This window comes from Mus musculus, chromosome 4, assembly GCF_000001635.26.
Source record: "Mus musculus strain C57BL/6J chromosome 4, GRCm38.p6 C57BL/6J".
In the NCBI taxonomy this organism is placed as follows: domain Eukaryota; kingdom Metazoa; phylum Chordata; class Mammalia; order Rodentia; family Muridae; genus Mus; species Mus musculus.
Genome location: NC_000070.6, coordinates 120,173,621 through 120,187,308, shown reverse-complemented (window position 1 = coordinate 120,187,308; position 13,688 = coordinate 120,173,621). Strand labels below are relative to the sequence as shown.

The 13,688-nt window shown below is 47.8% G+C and overlaps 2 long non-coding RNA genes across 4 annotated transcripts in view; one reads left to right on the top strand and one right to left on the bottom strand.

The window, feature by feature from the left end:
* The window catches only part of Gm36134, a 107,967-nt gene that overhangs the window by 74,843 nt on the left and 19,436 nt on the right, over window positions 1-13,688 (top strand). For 2 of the 3 annotated variants that reach the window (XR_868083.1, XR_868082.1), the window contains exon 2: window positions 5,915-6,121. This is a non-coding gene — a long non-coding RNA (predicted gene, 36134). The remainder of the gene's footprint in view (window positions 1-5,914; window positions 6,122-13,688) is intronic. The other variant, XR_868084.1, reaches the window with a different exon arrangement.
* Window positions 6,276-10,875, bottom strand: Gm36073. The gene is made up of 3 exons (XR_376602.4): window positions 10,557-10,875; window positions 7,980-8,096; window positions 6,276-7,299 (listed from the first exon to the last, which is right to left on the bottom strand). It is a non-coding gene; the product is annotated as a predicted gene, 36073 (long non-coding RNA).

The following is a 13,688-nucleotide window of genomic DNA, read 5'->3' as shown; positions in this document are numbered from 1 at the left end:
CTCTTAGACTTGTGTCTAAGAGAGTGCAGGGCTCCAGAATGGGCATCCCAGCCCCTGCAGGGGTGTGAGCAGAAGCTGGATCTAGGGAGGACGACATTGGTATTCAGGAGTGTCTCTGTCCAGCCTGGGATTTGAGGAATTGAGGGAGGGGCAGGACTTGGGAAGGCAAGCTGCAGCTCCTCTCTTGACCCCCAGGCGTCGCCACAGTTTTGGTGGCAGCTGCTATTCCTTAAAGCTTTGGCTACAACTTTTTGTTTTTGTTTTGGTGTTTTAAAATGCTAGTTTGTGAACCCAGGGCCTTGCCACACGAGGCAAATGGTCTACCACTGAGCTACAAGCCTGCCTTATGTTTCCCTGTGGCAGGGAGCATTCATTCTTTTGTTCTTTTGGACCAGCAAATATTAGGTCATTTAAGGGTTCATTTAAGGAGTTCTTGAAGAATTCGATGTTCAAATTTTAAAGAAACATTGTTACTTTTTAATTCTGTCTGTCTCTCACTTTTTCTTTCTTTCTACCTTTTTTCTTCTCTTTGATCTTATCATCATCATTGTTGTTGTTGTTGAAACAGGGTCTCAAGCAGCCCAGGTTGGCTTTAAACTGTGCTCTGTAGCCTAGGATGGCCTTGAACTCTTGATCCTCCAGTCTTTGTGTCTCAGGAGCTGGAATTGGAGGTATGTGCTACCACACCCAGCTCCTTTTTCCTTTTCCTTTTCTTTTTAAGGTAAAGTATCACTAGTAGCCCTGGCCAGGCTGAAGCTTATGTAGACCAGCTGGTCTTGAACAGCAGCAATGCTTCTGCCGCAGCCTCCCTGGAAACCAGTGTTGAATTGACAGTTTGCCACTATGTCTGGCTTTGAGTCATTTCTTTGTCTATCAGATAAACTGCCCATAGAATAAGCACCTAGGGGACTCTTTCTTGTATTACTTTTAATCCAGAGAATTTTAAATAACAAATGCACTCTATGATAACAATTTGAATGGGATCATGATATATAACCCAGAGAGGAGACCCTTTCCCCCAAATTCCATCCCCTGGAGGTGGCTCCTGTTGATAGTGTTAGAAGGTCTTCTTTGGGTTTCTATACAGATGTCAGTTACTGCCCAAAACTATCTGAAACATAGAAGTGCCTGTTTCCTTCCCAGTTCTTGTGAGGGATTGTCCTCCTGGTTAAAGACTCATCACTGGCCCCAGAGAGGATTCAGATAAATAAGGCAGTGATAGAGAGATGAACAGAGAAAGATTCTGAGAAACCAAAGAACAGCCTGGAAACCAGGCTCTGCTGAGAAACATGTTGGGCAGGAAGCATTGCAGTAAGAAGCAAGTCCAACACTAGCCGGCTTAAACAGGGATGACCTTCCAGTGTGTCTTACATCTATAATCCCAGTGTTTGCTATACATTCAGGGCTAACTAGGGCAATATAGCAAGATCTTGCCTCAAAACAACAGGGGCCAGCACAATGGCTCGGCAGGTAAAGGTGCTTGCCACCCTGAACCCACAGAGCAGAAGGACAGAACCTTCTCCTGCAAGTTGTCCTCTAACTTCCACACTTGTACCATTGCACACAATGTGTCCCCAAACAAATGAAAATGACAAAACCTAGTGACAGCTAGACCTGCTTAACCAGACTGTAAGGATAGGGTGATCTTTGGAACTAGATTAACCCAGCAACTCTTCCCATCTCTTTATAGTCCCTCCCACCGTGTGTGTGTGTGTGTGTGTGTGTGTGTGTGTGCAGTCTTGTGTTAGCTGCCCATGAAGTTGCTATGTAGCCTGGGTTGATCTAGAAGTCTTCCCCCAGCCTCTCAAGTATATTACAGGTGTGTACCTGCACATACAAACCTTGTCTCCACTGTCTGAGACTTCATTCTTGAGCTGGCTTCCCTCTGAACTGCTAATAATGAGGCTACACATCCAGAAGAAAATGGTTTCCTCCAAGCTTCCAGCAAAGTTCCTCTCTCCCACCTCGCATACTGGCCAGGGTCTCAGGCCTGTTCCTAGGTCCAGCAGTGAGGGCTTGTAGGGTGCTGTGGGTAAGTGTGCTGGAGCTGCAACAACCACTGCTTCTTTGGTCCAAAATGCAGAGTGGTCTGGTCCTTGCTTCTTCTACATTTGGTGGTCTTGCAAATGGCTTCTAGCCATCTCACGCTAGTCTGTGCCTAACTTCCCATGACCTTCTCCTTCCTTGCTGACTCACCTATAGCAATAGGTCCAGGCTCCCCTAACAGTCTGACACCTGAGCACCTGTCACCAGACTCAGAACCCACTGGGAACGTCCAAGATGACTGAGATCTGTAGCTTAATTGCATCCTAAGACTTTTTTTTCCAAGTTGCATTTCTAGGTTCTAAGATTCATGGTGTGCACATATTGGAAGGGATGACATTCAACGGTTTCAGAGGAGAGAGAATCAAGGACATGGTCCTGGAAATTCTTGCCCCCAAGGCGTAGGAAAAAGGACAAAGACCCCTGAGAGCTACTAAGGGCTGCTTGCCAATCAGGACCCTGGACAGGGGTGCAAGGGCTCTGAGATTGCTGGATGACCTCGGGGGATATGCCTTTTTTCTCCAGCTCCTGTGTTCCCCAAACCAGGAAAGACTCCAGCTTCTACCAGCCACATAGGTTATACCAGCACGTGGACAGCTACAGGGGGACTTGCTTGCTTGGACAGTGGTGACAAAGCCTGAGAGTTCTTCTAGAATGCTGTGAGGAAACCTGTCACAGAGTGAACAGACCCTCCAAGGCTGGAGTTCAATTGCCACTAGGGTTGTCAGGAGAGGTAATTAAATGATTAGGTCATGAAGGTTCCAGCCTCATTAACGGGTCAGTGTCATTGTTATGGGGGGTGGGCTAGTTGCCATGGTATTGGGTTGCTATGAAATTGAGGCTTCTGGAAACATGATCTCTTGTGCTCTCTGTCTTTTCTCTCCCCTTCTGTTTCTCTTTTTTCTTTTCTCTTTTTTCTCTCTCTCTCTTCTTGGTTTCTTTTTCCTCTCTCTGTCCATTTCTCCTTTCTCCCCATCCACTACTCCCCACTTCCCTCTCCCTCTCCCTCCCCTCCCCCTCCATCTTTCCCTTCCTCTTCCTCTCCATCCTCTACTCCCTGCTCATGTAAACACAAAGCTTGAGCAGTTGCAGAATGGCTGTTTCCAGGTATTTAGTGATGTCGGCAGATACATCTTCCTCCATTATCAGATGGACCCACCTGTTCTTGATTTTTTTTTTTCCTTTTTCTTTTTCTGGAAAGGTTTTGTTTTAATTTGGTATGAGTTGTTTACCAGCCTCTACAATTTACTCCACACTCGAGCCTCATCAGAGACTCCTGTTGGCCTGGCTTGGCGCAGTTACTCTTGAGTAGAAACTGGCCTTGACCTCCTGTGTGGGGAGGTCACCTCATCTGAGCCACTCTGGCCTGCAAAGGGAGGGAAGGATGTTACACAGGTGCCCATTCTGCCTGCCACTGTCAGGCCCTGTGTGGCTTTCCCTGTTTGAGAAAAAGCCTCTGGATCTTTGGCTGGGGCGGCATGATGGCTAGATTCCAGACATCCCAGGCAGCAGACCCTGCACAGACCTGTCCTGAGTTCCGGCTTCCCATCTGCAGGCTACAACAATGCTGGGAGAGGGGGTGGGTGCTCACGAAAGCCCACACACTGGCCAGCCTTTCTCTGACCCTCACTCAGCCTTCATGCTGCAGGCTCTGTGGCTAAGGGCAAATACACTTTCGTTTTCTGAACTGGATGGAGGAGAGGCACCAACTGACTTCAGGTGGAGGCTAGCATCCAAAGTGGCTCTTTCCCAGTGTGTTAGGCTGCCCCTTAGCTGGACACTTTTGTTCAGGTCCAGCCTTTGGGGGTCAGCCCTGGACTTTCCTTCCCCATCTCGTGGGAGCCTGGGATCTAAGCAGAAAGTATATATGCCTCCTTCTCCCAGGAATCCTATTCTCTGGATCTTTGCTACCCACCCAGGCTCAAGTCTGGTGTTAGGGCTTCCCTTCTGGGGTATAGCTGGGTCTCCTATAGGGTTTATAACTCTTCTTGGGTTATAGAATGTTCTTGGGTTTCAGGGTCCTTGCTGTGGCAGGAGCTGGCTGAGGGACTATGAAGTAACTGAGATCCCTTGAAAGACAACATTCTAGGGTGGCTTTAGGGACAGACAACGCTCAGTTTCAGCTTCTGAGCAGCTAAGCCCATAGACAGCTATCACTTCACAATAGTCTGCGTCCATGGCAAGCACTGGCACCCACTTAATCAATGGTCATCTAGAGACCAGTGTCATGGTTAACACAAGTCCAGCACATAAAACATACATGCACATACACCCCAAGATACCCTCAACTCGTGGCCTACAAGAATTAGTATGTAAGAATCCAGGCCAGGTATGGTGGTGTGTGCCTGTAATTCCAGCACTAGGGGGGCTTGGGACAGGAAGGCGAAGAGTTCAAGGCCAGCGTGGAGTAGATAGCTAGACTCTGTCTCATAAACAAGCAAGCAAAATTCAATCCAGCCCCGTTTCTCGTTGGATATATTGTTTACATTTATACTGCTTCCCTATAGCCATCTGCGATTTTGCTCTAGAGGTCCAAAGTAGCTGCCCGCCTGTAAACATGGCGTCCTCCCTTTCCACATCACTTAGTCACTTCCAGATTTCTCTGAGATCACCTGCTGCCGGAACTCACTCTGCCCCTTTTCCCATACTGAATCCAGCCCTCTGGTGCAATTGCGTGTGGAGATGGCTGCTGTTCAGGTTGATGGAGGCCATAGGGACCCTGCTTTGACAGGATTAGTGTCCTTTAAGGAGATGAGTCCTACATGGTGGCTCACATCTGTAATCTCAGCACTCAGGAGGCTGAAGCAGAAGATTGCCAAGAACTTGAGTTTAGCTGGGGGAGGGGCTGGGTGTGTGTGTCTCCAACTAGTCTAGGTCTCAAAAACAAAACAAGCAAACAAACAAACAAAACCCCAACACACACACACACACACACACACACACACACACACACACACACACACATACAAATAAATCCAAAAGAGGGCTGGGGGACCTAGCTTAGTTGGTAGAGCACTTGCCTGGCACTCAATAAGTCCTGGGTTTGATCCCAGCATCACACAAATCTGGCATGACCGCATAGGCCTGTGACTCTGGTCAAGGTTATTCTTAGCTATGTAGTGACTTGGAGGTTAGCCTGGGATCTTGTCTCAAAAAAGGAAGAAGAGGCTAAAAAAAAAAAAATGGTTCCATGACTAAGAATACTTGCTGCTCTTGCAGAGCACTGAAGTTCCATTCCCAGAACCCACTTTGGGCAGCTCAGAATTGCCTGTAAGTCCAGGGCATCTGATATCCTCTTCTGGCCTCCAAAGGCACTCACATGACGTGCACATACCCCCCCCCCCCATATCTAATGGAAATAGATAAATGTTAGGAAAAGAGGAGGAGAAGGAGAGACACAGGGACTCTTTGGGTTTATGGGTGAAGATACTGTGGTGCGGGCTGGGCACAAACCAGGCAGGGGTCTTTACAGAGACAGAGCCCTGGCAGACCTTGGTCTTGGATTTCTAACTTCCATCTCTAGGTGTGAGAAAATGCCTTTCTGGTTTTTAAAACTACCTGACCTGTGGTATTTTCTTATAGGAGTCATGGCTCTCTGACATACCCAACATGATGCTTCTTTTTAAAAAGACATGTATTTATTATTTATTTATTTATTTATTTATTTATTTATTTATTTATGTGTATCTCTAGGTGTGTGCATTTATATACCTGTGTGCCGTAGCACCCTGTGGGAGTCTGTTCTTCTTCCCATCATGTGGGTTTTGGGAATCCAACTCAAGTCATCAAGGCAAGGCTGGGCGGCAGGGCTTACACCCACTAAACCATTTGCTGACCCTAAACTGCTCCTTTTGGACCTTTGTCATCCCAGGTCTGTCTCTAGGACACACAAATGAGACCAATGCATCGAGCATCAAGGAGACAGAAATGAAATCCACAGGACAACACCACATCACCCCCACCCAAACGGCGGATGGAAGTCTGTCCATACCGGTGCTGACAAGGACACAAAGCTGTCACATGCAGCTGACTGTGGCTTAGTGGTGCCTTGTGGTAAAGGTGTGAATGGCATGTAATGGTCAGTACCGTCTGGCTGTGTGCTTTGAATGTATCGGGTCGTTGTGTGGTTTTGTGTAGTTGTTGCTCAGTGTTATAGCATCTTGTTATTATTATTCCTGTGTTTCTGGGATGCTTCCAGTTTGGGGGTGTTATAAACATTACTCAGGTAACCATTCCTTCCTCAGTTCTCTTGAAGCACACACTTAGGTATTTCTTTGGATAAACACCTGGCCCTGTTGGCTTTAATTCCAAATTATTGTCTTCCAACCTTGCTCCTCTGATTCTCCCATCCCACCCCCAGCATTACCCAAGAGACCTCTAGTTCCCCTCCAGATGAAATCAGCAGGCCTTGCCCCAGGGCTGGCCTGCATGCTTAACCCTGGGTGCTGTGAGGCTGTAGGAGTTGGTAAAGGGAATAGGGCCTGTTTATGGTGTGGTTCCTTTAAAAGCCTGGCTCAGGACTCCACCTGCCTGAGGCCAAAGGTATCCCAGGCAGGGCAAGCACCCAGCCCTGTTCTCAGCTGCCCCAAGGCCAAATGCAGAAAGAGGGCCAGTGGGTGAGCCTCAGGTCAGGGCCAGGCCAGCACTGAAGAGGTAGGATGGCAAGGCACCACAAAGGCAGGGTGGCAGTGACTAAGCTGAGGACCAGGGTTTCCCTCCCCCTTGTGCCCACCAGAGTGAGCTGGCTTCTGCGGCACCTGCCTGATCTTCTGGGGCTCCATGGCCTCCTCTGCCCTGAGGAATCAGATTTTTTCTTTTCTTCCTGATTGGAAGCTACAGAACATCTCAGAAGTTTGTGGGGACATGCAGTGCTGCCCACCCATCTCAGCACCCAAGCTAAAGCTAAGCAAGATGAAGGAGCCTCTTCGGGTCATAGAGCATTGGAAACTAAGTCCACTGGCTTTGAACATGAGGTTTTCCTGGCTTCTTGTTCCTTCCTGCCTTGGGGCTGTCATGGTTCAGCTTGAGAGGAGAGAAAGGCAGCCCACGGGCTTCAGCCAGGTCCTTCCACTTAATCTTTTCTTCTGGGTGGAATATCCTCTGATCCTTCAGAATCATATAGAGCCAGGGGGAAGATCACCACGGAGGCTCTTGGTGCAAGCCTTGCCAGGCAAAGCAAGAGAGGAGTCCTGCAGGATGCTAAGACTTCTCTCCTCCATCCAGGGTCTTTTCCACATCATGGACCAGAAACAGGAGCTGGGAGAAGAGACCCAAGGTCCTCAAGCTCCTGACCAGAGCCAGAGTGCAGCCTCTAGCTCCCCTAGGTCAGGGGCAGAGGTTATCTAGGAAGCACTTCTGAAGAAGGAAGGGAGGTGTGGGTGTGGCTCTGACCACTGTGGTGGCTACCCTGGCACCTCCCAGTACTTGTAGCCTCATGCCCTGCCTAGGCCACCCCAATGGCTCCTCCAATTCTCCCAGGCTCCGTGTAGCTGCTTTTGAGCCTCCCTGTTTTAGAAGACAGGGGCCCTTTTGGAGTAAAGTTTGGCATGTAGCTTTTACATGTGTATCTCTCAGAGTTTTGTGGGTGCTCCCAGAAAGAGACCAGCAAAAGGATTTGAGGGTAAGGTATATATATGTACACTGTGACCTGGTCCAGACTGTGAGAAATGTACTAAGAAACCAACAGAAACAAGCTAGTGAGCAGCCAGTGGGCAACTGGGACGTAGGAGAAGGCAAAGGGCAATCCCGAAGTTTATCCACAAAGGAATGGGATGCCAGCCCACCAGCCTGGATGGATCCACCCATTACCCAGAACTGCTCTTGAAGGCATGGACTCTGAATCCTGACCCTGACACGTTCAGAAGTCCTGAGACTGACTCTTGGAACCTGGCTGAGTGCCGAGGGGATCTCTTCTGGTTGCGGTAGGTGAAGCTTACCTGCAGGTGCCTGGTGAAGCTCCAAGGTGATAAGGCTTGAATTGTCTGGGGTGGAGACTTTTTCCTCCTGCCTCTGGGCAAGGAGCAGGCTGACTCATCTGATCTGCAGGTGACATGCTGTTTGGGACAAACATTGATGTTCACATGGCTTTCTTCTTTCTCTATCTATCTATCTATCTATCTATCTATCTATCTATCTATCTAATTTTTAAAGTATGTGCCACCACTGCTCACCACTGATGGCATCTTTTTTTAAAAATAGAATTATTTATTTTATGTATACGAGTACACTGTAGCTGTTTTCAGACACATCAGAAGGGGGCATCAGATCCCATTGCAGATGGTTGTGAGCCACCACGTGGTTGCTGGGAATTGAACTCAGGACCTCTGGAAGAGCAGTCAGTGTTCTTAATCACTGAGCCATCCCTCTAGTCCCTTTATCTGTAATTTTTAACACCAAATGTTGATTGATATTATATCGCACCAGGCCAGGGTGGGTTGTGGGGACCTGAGACAGCTGTGAGCTTGTCCTTGGCGAGAGGGAGGCCAAAGTTCAGCTGGGAAGACAGCTGTGGAGCTTTGGCTTCTGGGAGGCACAGAGGCAGCCTGGGCAGGAAAGTGGGGTAGAGATTGTTCAGGAAAGGAAGGAGTGCACGCACGTCCCAACGGGGTCAGAGCTCCCGTTGGGAGTCTCCTCTCTGCTGAAGCTGCACCTGCTGTCCACAGGGCAATGGTAGATGTCTTCACTGACCCTGCCAGAGAAGGAAATGACCTGCAGCTGGGACCTCCAGTGGGGGATATCTGCACCTGACCCACTCCACCTCCACCACAGGGAGGATGGAGCCAGGGCTGACAGCCTGGGAAACTGAGGCAGGAAGAGCCCTTGGCTTCTGTCTCCCTGTCCCTTCCTGATTCCTGTTGGCTGGGGGGCAGAAGCCTCTTCCCCTCCCTGCTCTGTTCAGTGCCATCTGAATTCTACATCTGTGATATAATCATGTCTGTTTTTAAACTAAATGAGGTTTATAATGACTAGCTAATTACCAAAATAATTAATCTACATGTAAATAAAACAAGCTGTTCACAGGTTACACAATGGCGTCACCCCTCAGTGCAGTGAGTGGTTCTCAGCCTTCTTGACACTGAGACCCTTTAACACAGTTCCTCATGTGGTGACCCCCAACATAAGATTATTGGCTTTGCCACTTTGTCACTGTAATTTTGTGGTTGTGGTGAATTTATCATAATGTAAATATATGATATACAGGATATCTGAAATGCGACCCCTGTGGAAGGTTCAACCCCCAAAGGTGTAGTCCAATAGAGACAAGAGGGCCAGGGCAGGCTCTGGAGGGGCCAGGAGGAAATGTCCCCTCAGAACTAGGGCTGTGTGTCCAGGGCCATCACACACCTCACCTGAATATGCACACTTGTGCGTGTACCTGCGGTATGAACACACACCTCACCTGAATATGCACACTTGTGCGTGTACCTGCGGTATGAACACACACCTCACCTGAATATGCACACTTGTGCGTGTACCTGCGGTATGAATGCTGATGCTCAGAGTTAACATGCAAGTGTGTGCGCCCCAGTCGCCTTACTCATGTGTTCTCAGACATGTGTAGGCTGTCACATGTACACTCACCCCAATCTGTAATTCCAACCACTTCATGTATGTGTTCTCACACATATGTCATGTTCCCCGTATGTGTGCATACGCCAATTTGTGTCTGTACTCACTTCATGCATGTTTTTTTTCCCCAGAGATTTAATAAGGGGGAAAAATCCCAACTGTAGGAGAGGCTCCAAGGAAGGACTATTCCAAACACATGCTCCTCCACATAAGCAGACTCCCACACGTGTGTTCCCTCTATCTGTACTTCCATTCTCTGCTGCCCAGTGATGTCCCCTCGGGTGTAGTCAGTGGGACGATAGCTATGCATCATAGGCTGCAAGACAGTCCTCTATCGAGGGAGCAGCCCTGCTTTGGGTTGAAGCTATATTCCTTTCCTGGGAGATGCCCATGTTCTAAGAAGCCTGTACCTCACTCAGTGCTGGATGTGTTCTGACATCCAGCTCTGGCTCCAGCCCTTCTTCAATGCCCCTGCCTCTGTCCCTTTTAGAAACACTGCTAAGAGCTGGGCTTGTGATCCAGAACTTGGAAGGCAGAAACAGGGGATTATTGTGACCCGGAAGCCTGATTCTGCAGCCAGGCTGAGTGACAGACATAGTGTGTTCTTGGATAGACTGGACTATATAGAGTGTCGTTCTGCCTCAAAACAAACAAGCTGCTGCCCAGAAAGGCCTCTTTTTGCTAAGCCCTCTGGGTGCTCCTTTGGGACGGTTTGCCAGGTGAGCTAGTCCATATCATTTGATCTGGCTGAGGGGACGGAAACCATAATGGTTAGCGCTATTGCCTCCAGAGCCATCTACTAGGGTGAAGCCTGCTACTGCTGATAACTAGTTGTGTGACCGTGCTTGGCTCACCTAACCTCCCCGGACCTCAGCTCCCTTGTCTGGATGTTGCTGCTAGCACCAATAAAACATTAAGAAGCACTGATTGTTTAAATAAAGTACCAGTGTGAGCAGGCCAAATCCATCAACGGGTAAATGCAGACTCTGATGAGGCCCTACAGAGGAAAATCATCCAGCGGTGAAAAGAAATGAAGTCCTGGGATGTCACAGCATGAGGGAAGCTTGAACACACTGGGAGGTTAATATCGATTGCCAGCCTGACAGGATCTGAAGGGAGAGATGCCCGCAGGCACACCTGTGGGAGATTGCTTAGATTAGGTTAGCCTTGGAGGGTACCTATGAGCTATCCCTCTGACTAAATTCATTGACGTGGAAAGACCCACCACCTTACAAGTGGACAGTGCCATTCCCTGCACCTAAATCTCCAACTGCAACTGAGCACAGCACTCACCTCTCTGCTTCTTGAAGGTAAACACAGTGTGACCCAGCTGCCCCAAGCTCCTGCTATGTCAGGGACTCCTCCACATTTGGGACAGCATTCCAGAACAGACAGTGAGCTAAATAAACCCTTCCTTCCTTCCTTCCTTCCTTCCTTCCTTCCTTCCTTCCTTCCTTCCTTCCTTCCTTCCTTCCTTCCTTCCATTGCTGTTGAGGGAGTTTTTAATAGAGACAACAAGGCAAGTAAGTGACACAATGTATTAAATGAAAGAAGACAAACACAAACAGTAGCATATTATCTCATTTTACCCTGAAAGAAAAGTCCAAATTAGGTGAAAGAAACTTAGAGAGTTAGATTGTTTTCCTGGCTACCTACAGGTAGGGATTTTTTTCTTGAGGTATTGAGAAAAATCCTAGAATTCTAGCACAAAGACTATAAATCTTTGCAAATCTAAAAAAAAAATTCCTGTTTTATGAACTTAGAAAAAAATTTTTGAGAATGTCATACACGAGAACTTATTTACATAATTTCCAGCCCTCCATCTCCAGCAGCCAATTCATTCTCTGTCATTTCATGACTGTGACCTTTTCTTTAATTATGGTTATACACCACACACACACACACACACACACACACACACACACACACACACACACACACAGAGAGAGAGAGAGAGAGAGAGAGAGAGCATTTAGTGTTGCTTATACTTATCTGTTCTTGAGGCTGAGCTCTTGGGATTGTTTAACCTATTAGGGGGATTGTCCCTGGGGAAAACTTCCTGGTCTCAGCAGCCACTAATTGCCCATAGCTTTTTATCTAGGGGTCCAGCCTTGTGAGATTTCTCCCTTCTGCACTGGCATGTCAACTTTTGTGACATTGTGCAGGTCTTGTTTAGGTAACCACATTGTTGAAATTTTATGGGTGCAACATCCCTGTCATATATATAGAAGTACTGACAGTAGATGTTCTGGCTTTTATCTTTCTGTCCCTCTTTTTTTGATGTTCCCTGGGCATTGGGCATCAGGGTATTAACTGGTAACTGGGGGGGGGGGGCACACCATGTTCAGCTGTTCTCTGCATTTTAGCTAATTGTAGATTTCTATAATGTTCTCTGCTACAAAAAGACTCTGGTGAGAGACAAGCTATAACTATTTGTAGTTATAAAGGTAAGCATTTAGAATGCAGTTTAGTTAGTCTTGGATAATACAGGCTATTGCCACTGCGCTTGGCTGCCTCCCTGTACTTGGTAAAGGAAGACCAGAAGAATCTAGCTGGTTCTGACCCCGAAGCCTCCTCTCTGAGGACCACCTCTCAGAGCATCTGCAGGCGCCATGCAAGCACCAAGGGGGAAAAGCAACCAACAGTCCTCTCCAACTGCAAAGTCCATGAACTAAAACAATGACCCGCTGAGCAAGATATTCCCAGGGAATACACTGAATGAGAATATAAAAGCTCACAGTCTGCCATACCACAGGGTTCCTCACTCAGGTGATGTGGGGCCTGAGGAGAAAACTTACCTTCTTAGCTCTATAACTCAGGCCCACACATGAAACTGACAAATCCAGTTCACAGGTGAAAGAAACACAGGTTTGATCTACTACTGTTAGTGCTTTAGTGTTTACATGCACAGAGGCCTTCATAGGAAGATGAGAAGACCCAGTGGCTTCCTGTCACCAGGAGGGTGAATCCCTGGAGAAGGGCTAAGAGAGGAAAGGGTTTTGGTTTCTAGGGAAATTGGGAGAAGGTGACCATGTGGGGACTTAATGGAGCTACTTAAGGAAGCTGTGTGTGTTAAGCGACACAGTCTCATTATATAACTGTGGTTGGCCTGGAACTTGCTATGTAGACCAAGTTGACCTTGAACTCACAGATAGCTTCTATCTCCTACAGTGATGGGTTTAAAGGCTTGAGCTACTCAGCACTGCAGAAAAGTCATTACCACAATGGGAGATGTAGGTCTTGCTTTTAAAGCAGATGGGTGAGGGAAGGGTTCTTCCTACAAGAGCTGTGTGCTGGCTAGTTTTATGTCAGCTTCACACAGGCTAGAGTCGTTTGGGAAGAGGGAACCTCAACTGAGAAAATGTTCCCACCAGGTTGGCTTGTGGGCAAACCTATGGCACATTGTCTTCATTGATGTTTGATGTGGGAGGGCCCATCTCACTGTGGGTGGGGCCATCCCCAGGCTGGTGGTCCTGGGTGCTACAAGAAAGCAGGCTGAGGAAACCATGAAGAGTAAATCAGTAAGCAGCACCCCTCCATGGCCTCTGGTTCGGGTCCTGCCTCTGGGTTCCTGCCTCAAGTTTCTGCACTGATTTCCCTCAGTGATGAGTGGTTACTGAGAGTGTAAGCTGAAGCAAACCCTTTCCTCCATAAGTTGCTTTTGATTCTGCTATTTTACAATAGAAACCATAACTAAGACAAGCTGTTTCCTCTCCCCACTCCTCCCCTATATCTCCTCCCTCCTCCTCACCCCTTCTCTGTTTATTCCCTCTTCCTTCCTCTCCCCTCTTTCCCCTCTTTTGCCTCCTTCCTCTCCTCCTTCTCTTTCCCCTCCCCCATTGCCTTTAACCTGAAAGAATCTTGATATTAAAGGGTTGTTTGAGGGGCAGTGGTACCTTCTAATTCTCACTGGTGCAAAACTGTGTAATTGTAAATGTGTACCTGTTGGGTAGGAATACATTATGGAACAGTTTTATAGTGGTATATTATGCAGCAGTGAATAGACTCTTGTTTGCAAATTATTATTCCTTAAACAAAACATTCAGGTCCCTGTCCGACATAGATTAAGTGCCTTT